The following is an 18,091-nucleotide window of genomic DNA, read 5'->3' on the forward strand; positions in this document are numbered from 1 at the left end:
ACCAGACAGCAGGTCAGGGCACCTAGAACACTCCTAGCCTCGAGCTCACAAGTTCATAGACTTGTGTCCCCCTGACCTCTCGCAAAGGGCACAGCTCGCCCCACAGTCTTCGCAAATCGCATCTTGGGCAGGAAAAAGCAGGTCCATGCAGGTAAATTCACCAACAAAATAAAAGGTCAAGGTATTTCTGCGAAGCGATCCCCCTGGTGAAGTGAGCAGAGAGGGCCGGTCCTCGCTGCTGTTCTGGGAACCGGGCCAACGGCTCACCGTGACCCCTTCGCCCGACGCCTACACGGCGGACGGGGTCGCTTCTTGTGCAGAGTGGACGGAGCGCCCCTTCTCCGAGTGGGGGGGACTGTTCCCTCCTTCTGGCGAGGGCAGCCGACGTCCCACCTGCGTCTGGGAGGAGCTGGCCCAGCGGCCCGTCTCTGTGTCTGTCTCTCTCGGTCTCTCTGTCCGTCTCTCTCCCTCTCCGCGTCTCTCCCCGCTGTCTGTCTCTGTCTCTGTCCCTCCCGCTCTCCGTCCGTCCGTCCGTCCGTCCCTCCTTCCATCTGTGCCTCAGTGTCTCTGTCTCTGTGTCTCCCTCCGTCTCTCCCCTTTCCTCCTTCTGTCTCTCTGTCTCCCTCCGTGTCTCCCTGCCTCTGTCTCTGTCTCCCTCCGTCTCTCTTGGCAGCTGTGCTGGCTCCTCCCAGCCAGGGACAGGGACGGAGGGTAGGGACAAGCAGACCAGGGGCCCAGATGCCCGGTCCGTCAGGCTACGCCTTCTCCCCATCCCTGGGACACATACGTTACTGGTCTTTGGCCAAAGAGTCTTTTTCACAAGTCCTGGGAAGTCCTGTCTCGTCTTCCAAACCAGGGGAAAAGATCCTTTTCATTATCTTTCTGAGCCGGGAACACGTTCCGAGCCCCGCACCCCCAGAAGCGTGGAGCTGTTACTGGCAGGAAATGAGCTGCTTCCCGCTGCTGGACGGAGCTCTGGGAGAGGGTGTGAGCCCGGGGCTGCCCCAGGGCCGCACGCTGGGAGTGTGGTCCAGGAGGAATCGTTCTCAGGAAGGTTCCCGCGTTGTTGGCTCTAAGGCGCTGACCGTGTCGGTGAACCTGGGTGTTGACTGTAAGATCGAGCGTTGAAGACGCAAAGGCCAGAGGCTCAACGCAGGTGACAACGGGAGGAGCCGTGGGAGGAAACCGAAAGTCCCAGCTGACCCTTGGCCTCTGTGCTGGGCCCCCTCCCGGCCCCGCAGGGGGGCGCCCGTTGCCCTCGGGCAGGGGCCAAGGCCTCCCTCCAGGGAGTAAACCAGGGTGTGCTGCGCTCCCGGGGACCACGTGGGGGGCTGTGAGCAAGGCAGGCACACCCGGGGGACAGTGAGGGGCGTCAGGGAACCCGAGAAACAGTGGGGCCGCAGGAGAGCCGGCACGCTCCTGGCGGGGGACAGAGCAGCCGCAGGACAGTGTGCAGCCCCCGGCCAGGGGTCACTCAGTGGGCAGCTGTGGTGGGAGGGTGGGGTAGCAACCCTGGAGGGCGGGCCAGATCGTGCTGAAGAAGAGGGGAGGTGTGGACGTCACGCGCGTTCACACACACTTCTGAAGCCACCGAGTGCCTGCCTGTGTCCTTGGACAAGGGGTCTGAATCTTAACTAAGGCCGGCACTCCTTCAAGAATCTAACCAAAACTGGGAAACCCAATTATTTTGCCCAGACAAAAAAACCATGTATGCTGTTTGAAGGCAGCTGGGTCCCACCAGTGAGCAGGGAAGAGCGGTCCCCATCCAGCTCCGGCAGCGGCCCCGTGGCAGGTACCTCCTCCCAGGGCCCCGCGGCCCACAGAGGCAAGAAGGGGATCCCAAGCCAGGGACCCACGCACCCCAGGACCTGCTGCGACCCACAGGGGAGCGCTGTTCCGGGACACAGGGAAACCTTCACGCAGAAGCTACCAAGCCCGTCCCACGGACCCACCAGGGGCCACAGCCCTGAGGACCCAACATTCCCCACCGTGGTGCTGACTGTGCAAGGGGTTGGGCCGGATGCCTGCCGCTCCCACACGGCGACGACGCTGGTTAATGTACCAAGGAAGGAGAATCCAGAAGTCTGTAGTCACGTGAGCCTTAAGAGACTGTCATCAATCACTTACGATCCCCGGAAGCTCCCTTCGAAGCATCCGGGGCGACCTCTGCCACGCCCTTCTCCTTCTCCGCAGCCCCCACACAAGGAGGAATCCCCCAGGCAGATGCTTCCAGAGGGACCACCCTGTGCCAGGAACTGGTCCAGGCGCGTGGTGGGCAGCTGAGAGGCTGCGTGGACGTGGACGGGGTGCCTGGGGCTCCTCCGGGCAAGGGGTGTGCCCGGAGGAGAGAGGGCACCAGCGCGGAGCCCCACGGGGACCAAGAAGGGCCAGCGGCAGGCGGGAAGGCCATGGGGCTGCCGTGCGGCCTCTCTGCCTGGACACGGCCGGGTCCCCCAGCCCCAGCCCCACGTGGATTCCTGTGTTTGGCTTCCTGCCTGCTGCCACCCCCACCACCACCTAAAGGAACGCCCCGGGACCAGGCCTGGCTGTGCCAGGCTTGGAGAGGAATCGGTGTGCGCACAAGGCACTGGCTGGTGTGTGCCGGGAGAATGAGAAGGACTCCAAGGGCCTCCAGGGTGATGGAGATGGGGATGAGCCCCCCACACCCGAGCCCCCCACACCCCACCGCCCCAGGGTGATGGAGATGGTGATGAGCCCCCCACACCCCACCGCCCCAGCAAGTGTGAGAAGGGACATGTTGGCAGCAGGGCAAAGTTCAGCTGCGAAGGAGGCGGAGAAACGGGGTTGGGAAAAGTGTGCAGCTTGAGAACAGGCTATGTGCAGGGCCGGCCACCGGCACGGGGTCTCAGTTCGGACACAGATGATCCAGGAGGAAGGAGGAGACGCGGGGTCCCAAACCACAGGAGGACGAGGGCGGACCAGGCAGGGCCGGTGGGCTGCCTGGAGGAGGAGGCATCCTGTCTGGTGACTATGTTCCCTCCAGGAAGCCCAGGGCGAGGTCTCGACAGTCCGCGTGACACCAGGGGTCTGAAGCCCTGAGCGGCGCGGGGCTGCGCGCAGTGGGGGCCGGGGCACTCCCAGTGGGCCATGCGAGCCCGCGCAGGGAGGAGCCCTCGTGGCCCCGGTCCCCATGAGAAGCCGGGGGTGTCAGCCCGCGCGCCGGGGGCTCACAGAGGCGGAGGCAGCTGGGACTTCTGACCTCCACCAGCCACTGTGGTGTGTCCCTGCGGTGCCGGCAGGCGAGCGAAAGCAGCAGCAACCCTCGCTCTCGCGGCCGGACTCTAACGCTGCCGGAACTGGCCTCCCTGACTGTCCTGCAGACAAGAGCCTTTCTGCCCACACTTAACCTGCTCAGAAAAGCTTTTACGAGTCTGGGACTTAGGGCCTCAGCCGTCCTTTATCAACCTGTTTCTGCTGGAGCACGCGGCGGAGCGCTGGACGGTCTGCGCTGAGGGGACAGCCGGGCCTCCTGCGGCATTTGCGGGCGGAGCCAGCGCGGTTCTCACCACCACAAAGGAGACGGCGCGCTCACCCCCTGAAACCCAACCGGCTGTAGCAAAACCGGCACAGAAACCGCTTGTCCGCACCGTGGTTAAGCCGGCCCTGCGGCTCGGAGAACAGCATCCCACGGGAGCTTGCTGCCGGCACACGGAGCTGCTCCAGGGCGTGTGGGAGCAGAGCAGGGAGCTCGCTGCAGGCCGGAGCGCAGAGGGAGACAGAGACCAGGCAGGTTGCCTGCAAGTGTGCGGCGAGCCCCGGGGGCCAAGGACCTGCGCGGGGAGCACTGGCTCCCGCCCACACGCGGCCAGGCCAGGCCTCACACGAGGCGAGGCTCGCGGCCTCCTGCACCTGCAAGCCCAGCGAGAGATGCCTCCCCTGCGGGGTTAGGCAGGGCTGGGGAGGGGCTCCTAGTCCCGCCGCTCGGAGTTCTCCTACAGGGACTGTTAGGACTGAGGGAAGAACGTCTGCCCCGTGGACAGGCCGCCTCCCCGGAGCGCGGCCCCGCCCAGACGCAGAGACGGCTGTGCTTTCTAGAAGGGGTACAGCGCTCAAAGACAGTCGTGCTTAAAGCTCTCCGGGGACCCCAAATATTTACTTTACCCAACAGAGAAAGCCCTAATGTCACAGCTTGTTCCAGAAACAGAACCCACCTAGCAAGGAACGCCTGCACGTTTTCCAGAAGTTTACTGTGTCAAATATAAGAATCCTAGAAAGCAGAAGGTGTGAGAAACAAGTGGAGACGCAGGGCAGCACGGCAGCGCGAGCGACAGACGCCTGGGCGGAGCGACCGGACGCAAACCGCCGACGCGGAACAAGACGGAGCTCAGACCCACAGACCTGCGGGTGGGTCTCCCGACCAGGCCGCCCGGAAGAGGAGGAGGCCAGTGTCCTGCCAGCGTGGTTATCCTGGCCGGGGATGCGCACGCGAGAGCTCGTACATACATGGACAGACGCCGCCTGTGGCCTGGCCTGCGCTCAGGAGTGGGGCGCCCGGGCCACCCCGCCAGGGACTGACTTGTGCTAACGGCTCGCGGTGACCAGAGCAGCTCCCGAGAGCTGGGCCGCGCTCCGAGCTCACCGCACCCCTCAGGGAACCTCTCCACAGCCGGTCTCGGACGGGACCATGGAGGCAGGCCTGCCCACGGTCCCACGGCTTCCCCTGCGGGCTGGCCAGGCGCCCACAGAGCTCGCAGGGACCCGCGAGGCTGCACAGGCTTCTCCCAGAACTGAAACCCCCTGAACCCAGGCGTCCCCCCTCCCGTCTATAAGGAGGAAAGAGAACTACCTCTCCATCCGCTTCGTTAAGTCAGAAGCATCTGGAAACAGGCCCAACTACCTTGTGATCCATAAATCACCTGACGGTACACAAGCACCGGCCGTGTGTGTGCACAGCTCACCCCTGCACGGCCTCCGTCCGTCCACAGCACCAGGAATATGTGCTCTGCGGCCCAGACAGCAGGACCACGACAGACTCCTCCCATCCGTGCACCTGCACTCTCTCTCTCTCTCTGGAGTTTGCCAGACTGGAACATCTGCGGCCATGCTCTCAAGGACGCCTTTGCCTTCTGGCAACGCTCACACCTCAGGAGGAGCGGAGATGTTTTCTCTGCCCCAGCAACGGGGGAGCTCGGGCAGAGAACGGAGGCAAGCTCTTGTTTGTTCTCGTAAAGTCGGAGGGAAACCACGACCACCGACGGACGTACTCAGCTACAGGCTCTGCCTCTCCTTCGAGAAAAACGTAATATAATTTGGTCCTACACGATGACGAGCCCCGACAGAACCTGACGCTTCCTGGAAAAACTCAGACGAGCTCAACAGCACAAACAGCTTAGTATCAGGGAAATGGACGGTTCTGTATGCGACTGCGCTGACACCGCCGAGCGCCCGGACTGAAAAATAAAGATGTGGAATGGAGAAGAGAAATGCTAGTGAGTGACCTACAGCCCGTGTTGCAGGAACGGCAGCAGACAGCGTCCATGCCTGGGAAGTTCCTTAAGCAACAGCTGCCCCTTCGGTCTGACAGAAGACGTCACCTCGTAAGCCTCATGATACAGCGAAGGGAACTTTAACGTCCCAACCGTGAGACACTCACATAAACCAATACGACACCGAGCAGCTGAGGGCCTGCAGGAAAGGCATGTGTCTGCCCCACTCCCGGGACGCAGGGTCCAGAACCGGGGGGGCGGTCAGACCCACTGGGCAGTGAGCGGCCGCCCGGTCGGAGGACACGGTGGGTCAGAGGGGACCGTCCACCCGCTCTCCATCTCTCGGGGAGGCAGACTGCACGTCCCCCTCGCCACGCAACCCTCCCTTTTATCAAGACTTGGAAGGGAACGGAAATTCACCCTGGGCACAGGTTAAATAACACTAGCTGCACCGTTTCTCCAGTTTCCCTTTGGGGAACAGAGGCAGGGGCACAACCCGCCGAAGGGCAGCTGGGAAGACAGCGTCCCCGCCCGACAAAGCGTTTCTCCTACCCACGGCCACCGGGACGGGGCTTTCTAGAACGTCCCACCCTGCAGAAAGAACGTGTCCTCTGACACTGACATTCACTCCACAGGGTGGGCTCCGGGCAATCTCGGAGCTTTCACGGGCCGGCCCGCCCACCCCTTCTCTCCGCTGCAAGGTCAGGCGCCTGACCTGCCCCAGGGAGCCGGGACCTGGGGAAGGGGGGCACAGTCACCCTGACCCGCGTCTTCTGCTGAGGGGGTCAGCGCGGGGGACAGGACGTGGCGGTGCCATCCACGAAGACCCCACGAAGGTCCCGGCCGGGGCCTCCTCCTCCGCGAGCTCACAAACAGGAACGTGTGTCCGAGACAATCCTACGCGGAAACAGCCCCCGGTTCCCACAGTGATGCCCCGCACGCGCCGGCCGGCGGCTCGAACAAGCCGTGCGCGACCGCGGACCGACGTCGGCCGCGAACAAGGCGCCTTTGTGGAGCCGGTGGCAGGAAACACCACCCTCCGGACAGCGCCTTCTCCCGGGCGCACACGCCCTCCGGCACCGCTGCCAGGGCCACGGCCGCGCGCAGTCCCCTCGCTCCGGGGTCGGGAACACCCGCTTTGCCCTCGGAGCCCGAACTGAGCCCCGCCCCGCGGCCCGCGAGCGCGGACTCCAGACGGCGCGCACAGCCCCGGCCTCCGCTCCGATTGGTCACTTCCCGGGAAGCGGTGCCAAACTTCACTGGCGGGTCCCCGGCGCTGTCACACGGACCCGGCGAAGGGGAGCTTCTCGGCGCGGGCGCGCTCTGCCGTCCCGCCCGCCCGTCCCTCCGCAGCCCGCGCCGGGCAGCCCCCTCCCCACGGGTCGCGGGGGGCGCGCGGGCCGGAGCAGGTGGACGGGCGCCCGGGCCCCTCCGCCGCACGCCCGAGGTGCGCCCTCCGCGAGCCTCCCCGGCGCCCTGCCCGCGCCCCGAGCTGCGCGAGCCCCCGGGACCCCGGACCCCGGCCGCACAGGGGGGGCGCGCGCGGCGGGTCCGACCCCGGGGCCCATCCCCGCCCCCCCACCCCCCCAGCCGCGGGCCGGACTCACGTATCGGTGCACGAGCGTCCGCACCCGGCCGCAGTCCATGGCTCCTCCGGCCGCGCCCGCCCGCGCTCAGCGCCCCCGCGCCCGGCTCGGCGCGCCCATGGGCCCGGGCCCCAGTGCGGCCGCGCGCCCCCGACCCGGTCACGGCCTGGGCGCGCCGGGCGCTGCGGGGGGCGGCCGCGGCCCCTCCGCGCTCATGCCCGGCCCGGCCTGCGGGGGTGGCCGCGGGGGTGGCCGCTCGGCCGCGGTGGCTGCTCGGGGCCCGGACTGCCGGCGGGGGGCTGCGGGCGGGGAGCGCGGAGGCGCGGGCGGTCCGCTCGGCTGCTCCGCTCGCCGCTCCTCTGCTCGCCTCTGCGCGCGGCTCCTCCTCTCCCCGGCTCCGCTCCCCGGCTCCGCCCCTCCCGCCCCTGCCCTCCGCCCGCCGCCCCCCTCGGCCCTGCCTCGGGCCGCCCGGGCCCCGCGCGCACGTCACGGGCGCCAGTGAGCATGCGCCCCGCGCCCGCCGCCCCCGCCCCTGCCCGCCACGCCCGCCCTGGCTCACCGCGCGCGCGCGGGGCCCGCCCTCCGCGTCCCTGAGCCCGGCCGGCCCCGGCGCGCGGACGGCCCGAGGGCGCTGGGCGGTGGGGGCGGGGACGACTCCCTGTTGCTTCCGCCTCCCGGGGCCTGGCCCGCGGCCCGGTGCGCCCCGCGGGAAGGAGCCTCGGCCTGGTCCGCCCCGGCCTGACGCCCGCCCGAAACTTCGGTCTCGCTCCGGAAGGCCGGAGGGCGGGCGCCAGGTCGCGGGGGGCGCGGAGGGCGCCGTGGGCCCGGGCGGGAGACCCGCTGCCCGGGTCTGGGCGGCGCGCTGGGGCCCAGCCGGTCCCAGGCGCGGCGGCTCCTGCCCCGCAGGTGGGGGCGGGGTCGTGCCTCGGGCAATGCCCCGAGCGCTCCGCTTTCCCGCGCGGGGGTGCGGGCGAGCCCCGGCTCCGCCGCCTGCGACCCTTCCTCTCCGAAACCCGCGCCGTCCCGCGCCCTGGCCTCCCGGCCTTTGCTGTCCAGAGTCGTGCTCTGGCCGCGGCGAGGTGCGGAGCCGCGCTCAAACCTGTTGCACCAGCGGGCAGCCGGGCTGGGCCGCGCTCCCCGGTCCCGCGGTCCCGTCCCTTCCTGCCCCGTCCAGGGCGGCCACCCCGAGGCCCAGTCTGGGAGGCCACGCCCGGCCCCGGGCTCCAGGTCCCTGCGGCACCGCGCTCCGTGCTGCGGGCCCTGAACCCGGCAGAGCTGGTCCTGCGAGCCGGGACCCCACGATTTCACTCCCGCCCCGGGCTGTTTCTGGTTTCCCAGCGGAGAACGGACTCCTCGCTCGCAGTCAGCCTGTGCTAAGTGAGGCGCTTTGCTGCAGCTTCTCCGCCTGCTGCCTCCATGTCACCTTTGATATCTGAGTAGCAGAGGCCAGAGGGACAGTGCCCCGGCCATGGGAGGGGTGCGGTGGAAGAGAAGCCCTGTTACCTGCTTTCTGGCCTAGAAAGGAGTCCGCTTAGAGGGAAGAGTGACCACCAACGACCTGGGGTCTGCATCCCCTTCCTTCCGTAAAACACTCGTTTGGGGTCTGCTCACACATTCATCCTAGTCACTCTGCCCTTCTCTGTCCTGCTCTGAGCCCAGGAGGCTGATGGTCATCCTCACTGGCCCCTCGCCGATCAGGCCACCTGCGGCAAGCTGAAGACCCGGAGGGTCTGGGCACATCCTTCCCCTCCGGCCTGGCCTCCCCTGGGGTCCACAGTGAGGACCTTTTCCACTGTGTCAACTTGAGCTAGGTTCCAAGAACTGTAGTCTTCTCCTCCAGCCTCCATGGCCTCCTGCTCCTGCCGTCCCTGGGCAGCAGCACCCCTGGATGGGTCCCTCTGTCACACTGTCTCCCAAATCTCTCAAGAAGACCCTTGCTTCCCGCCAGGCCCCTCATGGCTAGGGGGGATTTGGACTAGCTTCTACCTTACCAACCGCACCGTTACAAGGGTGTGCGTGCAGACGCAGAGGGCAGGCTGGCTGGGCGAAGGCTGGCTGTCTCCCAGGAGCTTCAGTCTCCCAGGAGCTACTTCAGTCAAGGGCGAATGTTAATTCCATGTTGTTGTAGGCACTCCCCTCTGTCCTTGACGGAAACCCGTCATGGTCCAGGAACCCGCCAAACCCGCGCTCCTGTAAGCCGTCTTTTCCCATGACTTGTTTAAAACAAGTCTAAGCCAATGAATCCCGCTGTGGGGAAAAACGTTTCCTCACTCTTAAAAAGGCACATGAAGGGAAGTACTACCCGCTTCCTGTGGGCTGTGTGTCGGGCTGTCACGGCAGGTGCCGGCCGCCTTCTCGAGTCTGCGCCCGGAGGCAGCGCGAGGACCACCTCGCGGTGGGGCCGGCAGCTCGGGAAGACGAGAGGAAGCCTGGAGGCTTGCTCATACCGTTGGCCACGCACTGATCCCGCCACCGCTGTGAGCGCCATAACTTAAAACCTGTGGAGCCAAATCAGTTAGGACTTAACTAAAACCCAGCTCACCCTGGGACTCTGTGACTTATTTCCGTGGAACCGCTGCTAACTCGAAAGCTTCAACAGCAGGTGCTTCTTCCTCAGGACTCTGTGGTTTGGCGGAAGGGCTCCTCTGCTCCTTCTGGTGTTGACTGGGGTTGTTCGTGGGGGACTTCGCAGGACCTAAAAGGTTCCAAGACTTTGGCCACATGTCCGGTGTCTCAGCTTGGGGGATAGGAAGTGGGAGCAGACTGGCCTCTCTCTCTCCACTCGGCTTCACATCACAGAGGAGTCTAGCCTCGGCTTCTTACATGGCCGCTGGATCCCAAGAGGGTCAGAGTGGGCACTGTATGGCGCCGAAACGGGACACTCCTGCTGCCCCATTGTCTTGGGAAAAGTAGGTTCCAAAGCCGAGCCAGACGCAAGGAGAGGCAAAGAGATTTGACGTCGTGGTGGGAGGAGGGCCTGGCGCCAAGAGAGGGGAGACCCTGTGAGCCGTCCTCCTGGAAATCGTCTGCACAGACAGACATCAGCAGTAAGAGGAAGTTGTGCCGGCGTCATGCCAAGTCCAAGGAGATGGCTGCGGGAAGCTCCAGGGCCTGCCTGGGCCTGTTTCTTCATGCACACCAGGGGCCGAGAATCTTTCCGTCTCACGGGGTCAGCTCAGTCCCATGCATGGTCCTGGCCAAGCAGTCGTCGGGCCCACGGAGTGCCATTCGATGATCGGCAGAGGCCTGGCTTCAGAGCACATCCCTGACTGGTAAGTGTCCAGTGGGAATGGGAGGATCTTCACCAGCTTCAGGTCTTCAGGAACCCCTTCCCCACGCTCCGCCACCTCCAGCGGTCTGGCTGCTCCAGCACGGGGGGGCGGGGGGCAGCGCAGCAGGTAGGATCCGGAACTCAGAACCAAAATCCACGTATGGGTTTGCCTCCGGATGCCTGGGCTACACGCACACCCACACCTGTGCCCAGACCCATAAACACCTGCTCTCTCTTCCTCCGCCCCACCTGGGAGGGACGCGGGTGGCGGCCACACACCTTGGACTCACTGACTTCTAAGTCAAAAGGCTTCTGGAGGGGCGCCTGGGTGGCTCTGCTGGTTGGTTGACTGTCCAACAATTGAACTCAGCTCAGGTCCTGATCTCAGGGTCGTGAGTCAAGTCCCACATTGGACTCCGTGCTAGGCATGAAGCCTACTTTTTTTTTCTTAAAGTTTTTTTTTTTTTATTTATTTGTCAGAGAGAGAGAGAGAGAGAGCGCACAAGTAGGGGAGCGGCAGGCAGAGGGAGAAGGGGAAGCAGGCTTCCCACTGAGCAAGGAGCCCGGTGTGGAACTTGATCCCAGGACGCTGGGATCATGACCCGAGCCGAAGGCACATTAACCCACTGAGCCACCCAGGCATCCCGGCATGAAGCCTACTTTAAAAAAAAAAAAAAAAAATTTTTTTAAAGAAAATTTAAAATAGCCAAACTATGGAAAGAGCCTAGTTGTCCATCAAAGGGTGAATGGATAAAGAATATGTGATTCATACACACAAGGGAATACTACGCAGCCGTCAGAGGAAACGAAATCTCGCCGTTTGCAGTGACGTGGATGGAACTAGAGGGTATTATGCTGAGCGAAGTAAGTCAATCGGAGAAAGACAATCATCCTATGACTATAAAGTATCACTCATGCGGAATTTAAGAAATAAAACAAGATCACGGGGAAGAGAGGAAAAAATAAAACAGGATGAAATCAGAGAGGCAGACAAACCATAAGAGAGTATCATAGGAAACAAACTGAGGGCCGCTGGAGGGGAGGGTGGGGGAGGGCTAACCGGGGGACGGGCAGTGAGGAGGGCACCGGATGCAACGAGCACTGGGTGTTATTCGAGACGAATGAACCACCGACCTCGACCTCTGAAATTGGTAATACACCGTATGTTAAATTGAATTTAAACAAAAGAAAAGAAAAAAGACCTTTGAGAATTGCAGGGGTAAAAGTACCACCTTCCTGTAAGATGGTTCAAAGAAATTCTTGTTCCTGAGAACTCAGATGACGGACCTGAAGCCAAAACTGTCTACTGAAAACACAGAACAGGGAAGGAGGCGTTGCACGTTGTGTTTCTGTGTGGGAGGAAGGGCAGGCACCTGGTCCTGGGGGGCTGGGCCCCTCCGTGAGCTGCTGGAACGTTCCGAGCCCTCTCTCAGGCCACGCTCCCCGCGGTCTGGGGTTGTGTGCCTGCTGTCCACCCGGGGATGGTTCTGGAATCCTCACGGCAGAAAGCCACAGTCTCCTGCTGGCCTCCGTCATGCCTCTGGTCTGGAATCTGCTGCGGCGCCTGCGTTAGCCCCACACACCGGCTCGGCTCGGCCCTTACACTCCTCCCCTTCCTCCCTCCCTCCCGGACCCCCGTTACCACCCCCCTCAGCGCTCTCACGGGCACCAACTCAGCATAACTTAGTTGTTTCTCCAAAAGCACTGGTTGCTGATTAAAATCACGCGGGGAGATCTACAGAGATTCCCTAGAACCCCCCTGCCCCCGGGCCAGATGCTGCGAGTGGGGTCTCAGCATCAGCATCTTTTCAAAGCTCTGAGATACGGCCCAGGTGAGGCCCGCTAGTCCAAATGCCCGTCTGCCTGGGACGCCTGGGGGCTCCGTCGGTCAAGCACCCGACTCTTGATTCCGGCTCAGGGCACCATCTCGGGGTCGTGAGATCGAGCCCCACACTGGGGCTCCGTGGGGAGTGCGCTGCCCCCGGCCTGCTTGCACACACACACTCTCTCTCTAAAAGAAACAAATCTTTTTAAAGTAAAAAATAAAAAGTGTCTGTCTGCCTGCTCCCTTGGAACTTCGGAGAATGACTTCTACCACCGAGGCCTTTGTGCTCCCCGGGTACAGTACGGGCCCTCGTTCACAGCAGGTGCTCGATGAACGGTGCGGGAACGAAGTGCAGCTGCCCCGCTTTGTGGCAGGGGAGGGGAGGGCCCGGAGTGTGCGCACACGCAGGGAAGGAAACCCGCACAGGCAGAGCCGTCAGTGCCCGACGGGACGCTGTGGGGAGCAAGGTCCTGGGTTCGAATGTGACTGAGGTCAGCTCGGCCCGTCCACCCCCCTGGAATGTGGTCCTGACACGTTGCCGCCCACGCCTGGGAGGAGCGGCTGGGGCAGGGCCACCGCCTGACTTCCGAGAGTCGTCTCTCCAGGTCGGTGTGCAGGTATCCAAGAAAGGCATCAGTTATAGCTCAGGATCTTCCTTGAGCCACGCCGTGCGAGTGGTGTGAGGGCCACGATCGCCAAGAATCATCAGGATTTAAGCTTCCGGACAGTGCTGGCGGGAGGTCTGCCATGAAAACCGCTGCCGAGCCCTGGGACTCCTTCCTGGGCAGGTGTGGCTGGCGGGGGTCCCACGTGTGCCTGTCCTGACAGACCCCGGTTCCCGAGTCCTGGTCCTTGAGATGCCGTCCCCTCTGTCACTCTGAGCCCCTCTCCTCCTAGACTTTCTTCCTTCAGGTGTTCAGACGCAGGTCCGGAGGAAGTCCCGGAGTGCTCTGGCCTGTGTGTCCGGGCCCTTCCCTCCCCAGCGAGGCACTGCTCAGGGCAAAGGCGCGGAGACCCTCCGCCAGGGCTGTGAGGTGCCGCACGAGGGCCTTGCCGGCCCGCCGGGCACCTGCTCACCACGCGTTCGCTTCTCGGATCTCCGTTTTCGCCTAGGTATTTTTCAGTGAGAAAATGTGTAAGAAGAAGTTACGCTGTGGATCATTTTTTCCCCTTGTTTATTTTCTACCTTCCCGCCCCGTTTGTTTTTTTTTTTTCGTGAAGAGATCAATTATTTTAAACCCAGTTTGATTTCAGAAAAAACAAAACAAAACAAAATAAAACCTGAGTTCTGTGGTGCTTAAAATTACCGATAAAGTCATGAAAGCAATGCGTTGTTCTCAGTTGCTTGAACAGAAGCTTTAAAATACTCCTTTCCAACAGCCTCAGTAAAACGAGCGCGTCGGAAACAGAAGTTGGACGTTAATGAGGACGGAGCATTGCTCGCAGCTGCACCTTCCTCCAGCAAAGCCCGCTGGCCTCGCGCGACACCGCTTGCCTCCGTGTTCTGTCCGTGCGCTCGTCTTAGACAGCGAGGAAAGTGCTGTCTCTCCTGTTGTGTAAACGGGAACATTGAAGTATCAAAGACCTATCACAGTCGGCAAGAATACTTTATCAGCTTTAACTGCGGACGATCTCATTTTAATCAGAATGTACATGTAAAGGTTAATAGTCTTGACGACGGGACGCTCAGTGGAACACGCCGGCCGCGGAAGGACACGTGGGGTCTGATTCCAGGGACCCGAGGGGCCTGGGGGTCCTGCTGGGAGAGGCAGAAAGAGGAGACGGCCGGCGCGGGAAGGAGGCAGCGACTCGGGGGGGAGGACGCCCCAGCACCCCCCCCCAGGTTCCTCACGCACCCAACAGTGGCAACAGGACGGGGCTGGCGCTTTGGAAAGTAAAAGATGGGCGCGTGTGACCCAGGGGGGTTCTCCAGCCTCGGGGCTCTGTCAAGGGCTCAGATCGGCATCAAGGAGCAGAGCGGACGTTGCTGAAGGTCGGAATTTGTGTAGTTGGCCCAGCACGAGGGTCTCCGGCAAGTGTTCACCTTCCTTCCTCCCCGCTCGGTCCCGTCCGGGGAAGCGTAGCCCACCCTGTGGGGGAGGCTGGAGGGCGCACATGCCGTTCCCTCGGGGGCCACGAGCTCCCTGCAGCCGCCCGACTGGGCACCCCGCCTGCCTCCCAGTCCCGTGGCCTGTCCCTTCCCCACCTCGACCGCCCCAGGCCACCCCATCCGTGACCTCTCCACTGTCCCCCGACCTGGTGGGGCCTCCTCGGCGTCCACCCTGGAGGTCCTTGCTATGTCCCTGTGTGGGAGAAGCCCAGGCACGTGCCTCCCGGAGGGGCTGATGCCCCGGGAAGAGCCACCGCCGTGAGCCAGCCCTGACCCTGACCCGGTCCAAGGACGCTCCGGTGTCCGGGGCTCTCGGGGCAGAGCCCTCACCCCCCCCCCCCAGCAGCTGTCACAGACTCTGCCGAGAGCACAGTCCCCTGTGGGGGAGGCACTGCGGCGGGTCGCGGACAACACTCATGAGGAGAAGAGGAAGGCAGAGTGGTGGGTTTTCTTCCGTGTGACCTGACCGAGCGCGCCAAGAGTTTGTTTCCTGTGTTACAGCAGAACTCCACTTATGTGAGACAATGCATCTTAATTTTAATTGACGACGTGCATTTGTGTGGCTTCAAAGTCAGGTAGTGCCCCCGGCCCCACGGCGAAGCCGGCCGCCTCAGTTTTCCTGTCCCGCGGAGGGAATCACCCACAACCCTTGGCTTTTTCCTCTTCGTTGCGTCCATACTTCTAAATAATGTGCTTATGATGTATTATTTCTAACTCTGGGCAGCGTCCACGGACCTCTCCCCAGGGAAGGCCAAGTATTTACCTCTTTTCTACTGCCACGGGCACCCCCTCCCCAGGGGCAACCCCCAGTGTGATGACGTCCCTGTGGGACCCATATTCTCTGTGTCGACGCCATCACCTTCCTCTGCGTGAGGAGCATCGTGCCTGCTCCCCCGGCCCAGCCGGACATGGGGCTCCTTCTCAACCCCCATGAGATCACGACCTGTGCCGAAGCCAGGGGGGTGGTCCTCGGCCGCTCCTGCCTGTGACGACACATTCGGCCAAATCATCCAGCAGCTATCACGGCAGAGAAGAAAATGGTTATCAACATCCACTCTCCACGCACCGTTCCCTGGAACTTACTGGAGAAGATCATCCAGCAAAATAAAGAAACACACCAAGGAAGGAGGTAGCGCATCCAGACAAAAAGGGATCCCGAGTGTGGTGGCCGGCATGCCCCGGGGGGCTGAGGGGCTGAGGATGCGCTCGCAGCGGGCCCGCGGCCACCAGCCCGGCCCGGCCGGCACAGGACACCGCGGTGGCAGGAGGGCGGCCTAGCCGAGGGCCGACACGTTCTCTCACACCGAGAGTTCTACCCTTCGTCGGAGCGGGCTGTGATGCGCGGTGAGTCTGTAGAAGACCAAGATGATGCAGGACGGGGAGCCGTGGCCGCCCCGGAGGGGGACGAGTTGTGTGAGAGAAGAGGCGTCGTCGCAACGCGGTGCGCGACACAGCGGGGCCGTGCTCCAGCCCCTGACTGGTAAGACTGGAAACTTAATTAAGATGTCGTCGAGTGCAGTCACCAACTCCACAAGCCGTTCGAAATCTGGTCAGTGGTCACCTCTCACCGGCACTAACCTCCACCTTCGGTCTGTAAAACGACTTTCCAGCTGCTGGAGGGGGACGGTCGCTAGGTGCGGGAGGTCACGCCGTGGGAAGTGTCGTCCGTAGCTGTGGTGGAAACCAGACTTCACCTGGCACCCGGTGCGTGGCCGTGGGCGCGTCACCCCACACCCTCTCTCATTCTCCCAGCGACAGACCTGGGACCTGCTCTGGGTGTGCGGGGACGCGGAGCACGCTGCCGTCCCCCGGCCTGGGCTCTGATTTTCCATTGTTCAGAATTCCGTGCAAAGTAAGATGGAAAAGAAAAGAAATGTGACTTCTTACTGTTTCCATCTCGAGGATCTGGAAACTGTGAGGACAGACGGGAGCCGGGTGCGGCCGTGGGACCGCTGGTGCGGACGAAGACGGCCCAGAACCAGACGGGCCGCATTCCCCGGGGGGATTCTCCCCTGCCCTGCCTCCCCCGGCCTTCTCCCCCCCACCCTCGCCCCCGCCTCTCTTTCCAGCCCTCCTCACCCCTGCAGGCCCCCGCCCAGCGCCCCAGTCCGCTGGGGAGGACAGTGTCTGGGCCGAGAGGGGAGTTCACTCCCTCTGTCCCTCTGACGTCGGCTTCAGAAGGATCGATACCCCCAAGGCTTCCTAATGGCAGAGAAAGGGATGCTAATAGCGCGGCGGCTTCTGGTCCAACTGAGTCTTAAGTGGCTGCCTCAGGTCTATTTTTAAACCTCATTATCTGTTATAGTATAATTATGGAGTCATTTTACTTTTGTGAATTTTTCTATAAAAAGTTTGATCTGATCACCCAGCTGCGGTCGCTCTACTAACAATGAAACAGTCATTCGGTCTCATGGCTTCCGAGCGACTGAAGCTCCCTTCTTGCCCTGATGCGCCCCGGCTCTCACGACGTGGCTGACGCCCGGACAGAGCCACAGAGCCGTTTGCTTCCCGTTGCGGGCCTCCGTTCACCGCCTGGGGCCCTCCCGGTCCTCCTGGGGGCGTGCAGGCCCCTCCCCTGCAGGCAGGGCGGAAACGGGCCCTCCTTGGGCACCTGCTCCTTTCTCTGGGACGGCCTGTGCCAGCGTCCCAGGACGCCTCCCAGACTCCCGCCCCGTGTGCGCAGGCCTGTGGCATCTCTCCCTGAGTCTGTCGTGTGGCAGTGGGCCGGGAAGTTTGCGCCGTAATAAGGGTCCCTGAGCCGTTGAGTTGACGTTAATCAAAGGGAGACTTTCGTGGGTGGGACTGAACAGATCTGAAGCCCCGGGATGCTTGAAGGGGCAGACGGCCATGCTGTGGGGAGGCCACATGGAGGGGACAGCAGGTGGCCCCCACGCCTGACAGCAGTCCCCAGAGGGCAGGCGCACCAAACAGGGAGCTCAGCCCTTCAGCCACAAGGAACTGAGGGCAGCAGCACCCCACCAGCATGGACGGCAGCCCTGAGCCTCAGCGGAGAGCCGGGCCCAGCGGCGCCTTGACTGCCGGCTCCTGAGACCCGAGCGGAGGACTGTCTAGCTGGACTCAGACCCCTGACCACAGACAGTGTGGGGTGCTTGCGGTTCGGGCATCTGAGTTCAAGGCAATGTGTCTCGCTGCCCGGGACGGGGCCTGACGCATGTGTATGTCGTCCCCGACAGCTTCCTGGCTGTGGCATCATGGTGATACGGGTGTGAGCCCTCTCTCCTTTGTGAGTCCCTTCCGTGGGCCGTATCATGGTGGGCAGCCCCCGGACAGTAGTTAGCTGCACGCGTGGGCCAGAGACCGGGCTGTGAGAACAGACTGGCCTTCTGGCATCTTCCAGGTCCCCTGCCCCCGTCCCACGCGTTCCCCCCGCCTGCTGAGACGCAGCCCAGAGGCCTCCACACAGAGCCCGCTGTAGGGCACGTGGCCACCGGCTTCCTCCCAGCCCTGTCTCCGCTTGGGGCATCCCATTGTGTGTGGCCTTGGACCGAGGACAGTCCCCTGCACCCGTCCGGCACAAGCGTGCTCCTACCTCATACCCCGCCGTGTCTGGTTTGGGGGAACAAATTGCAGGCCCTGAGCACAATGCGATCTCTGGCCACTGGAGATCGGGTGACAGCCTTTCCTGTCTCGGCTCCCAGGGCAGCCCGTGGGGGGTTGGGCATCTTTGTGACTCTTCTCCTTGAACAGCAGCCCGAAGGCAAAGGGAGTGTCTGCAGATGGCCTTGCCCTTCTCCGGGGCCTGCTTGTGCCCCCACTTCTGGCATCTGCGGCCCTTTTCCTGAGCCCCTTGTCTGTGCCTGGCCTCGCAGCCCCCCATCCCCGGTCTGTGAG

This window comes from Mustela erminea, chromosome 15 (assembly GCF_009829155.1).
Source record: "Mustela erminea isolate mMusErm1 chromosome 15, mMusErm1.Pri, whole genome shotgun sequence".
NCBI lineage: Eukaryota > Metazoa > Chordata > Mammalia > Carnivora > Mustelidae > Mustela > Mustela erminea.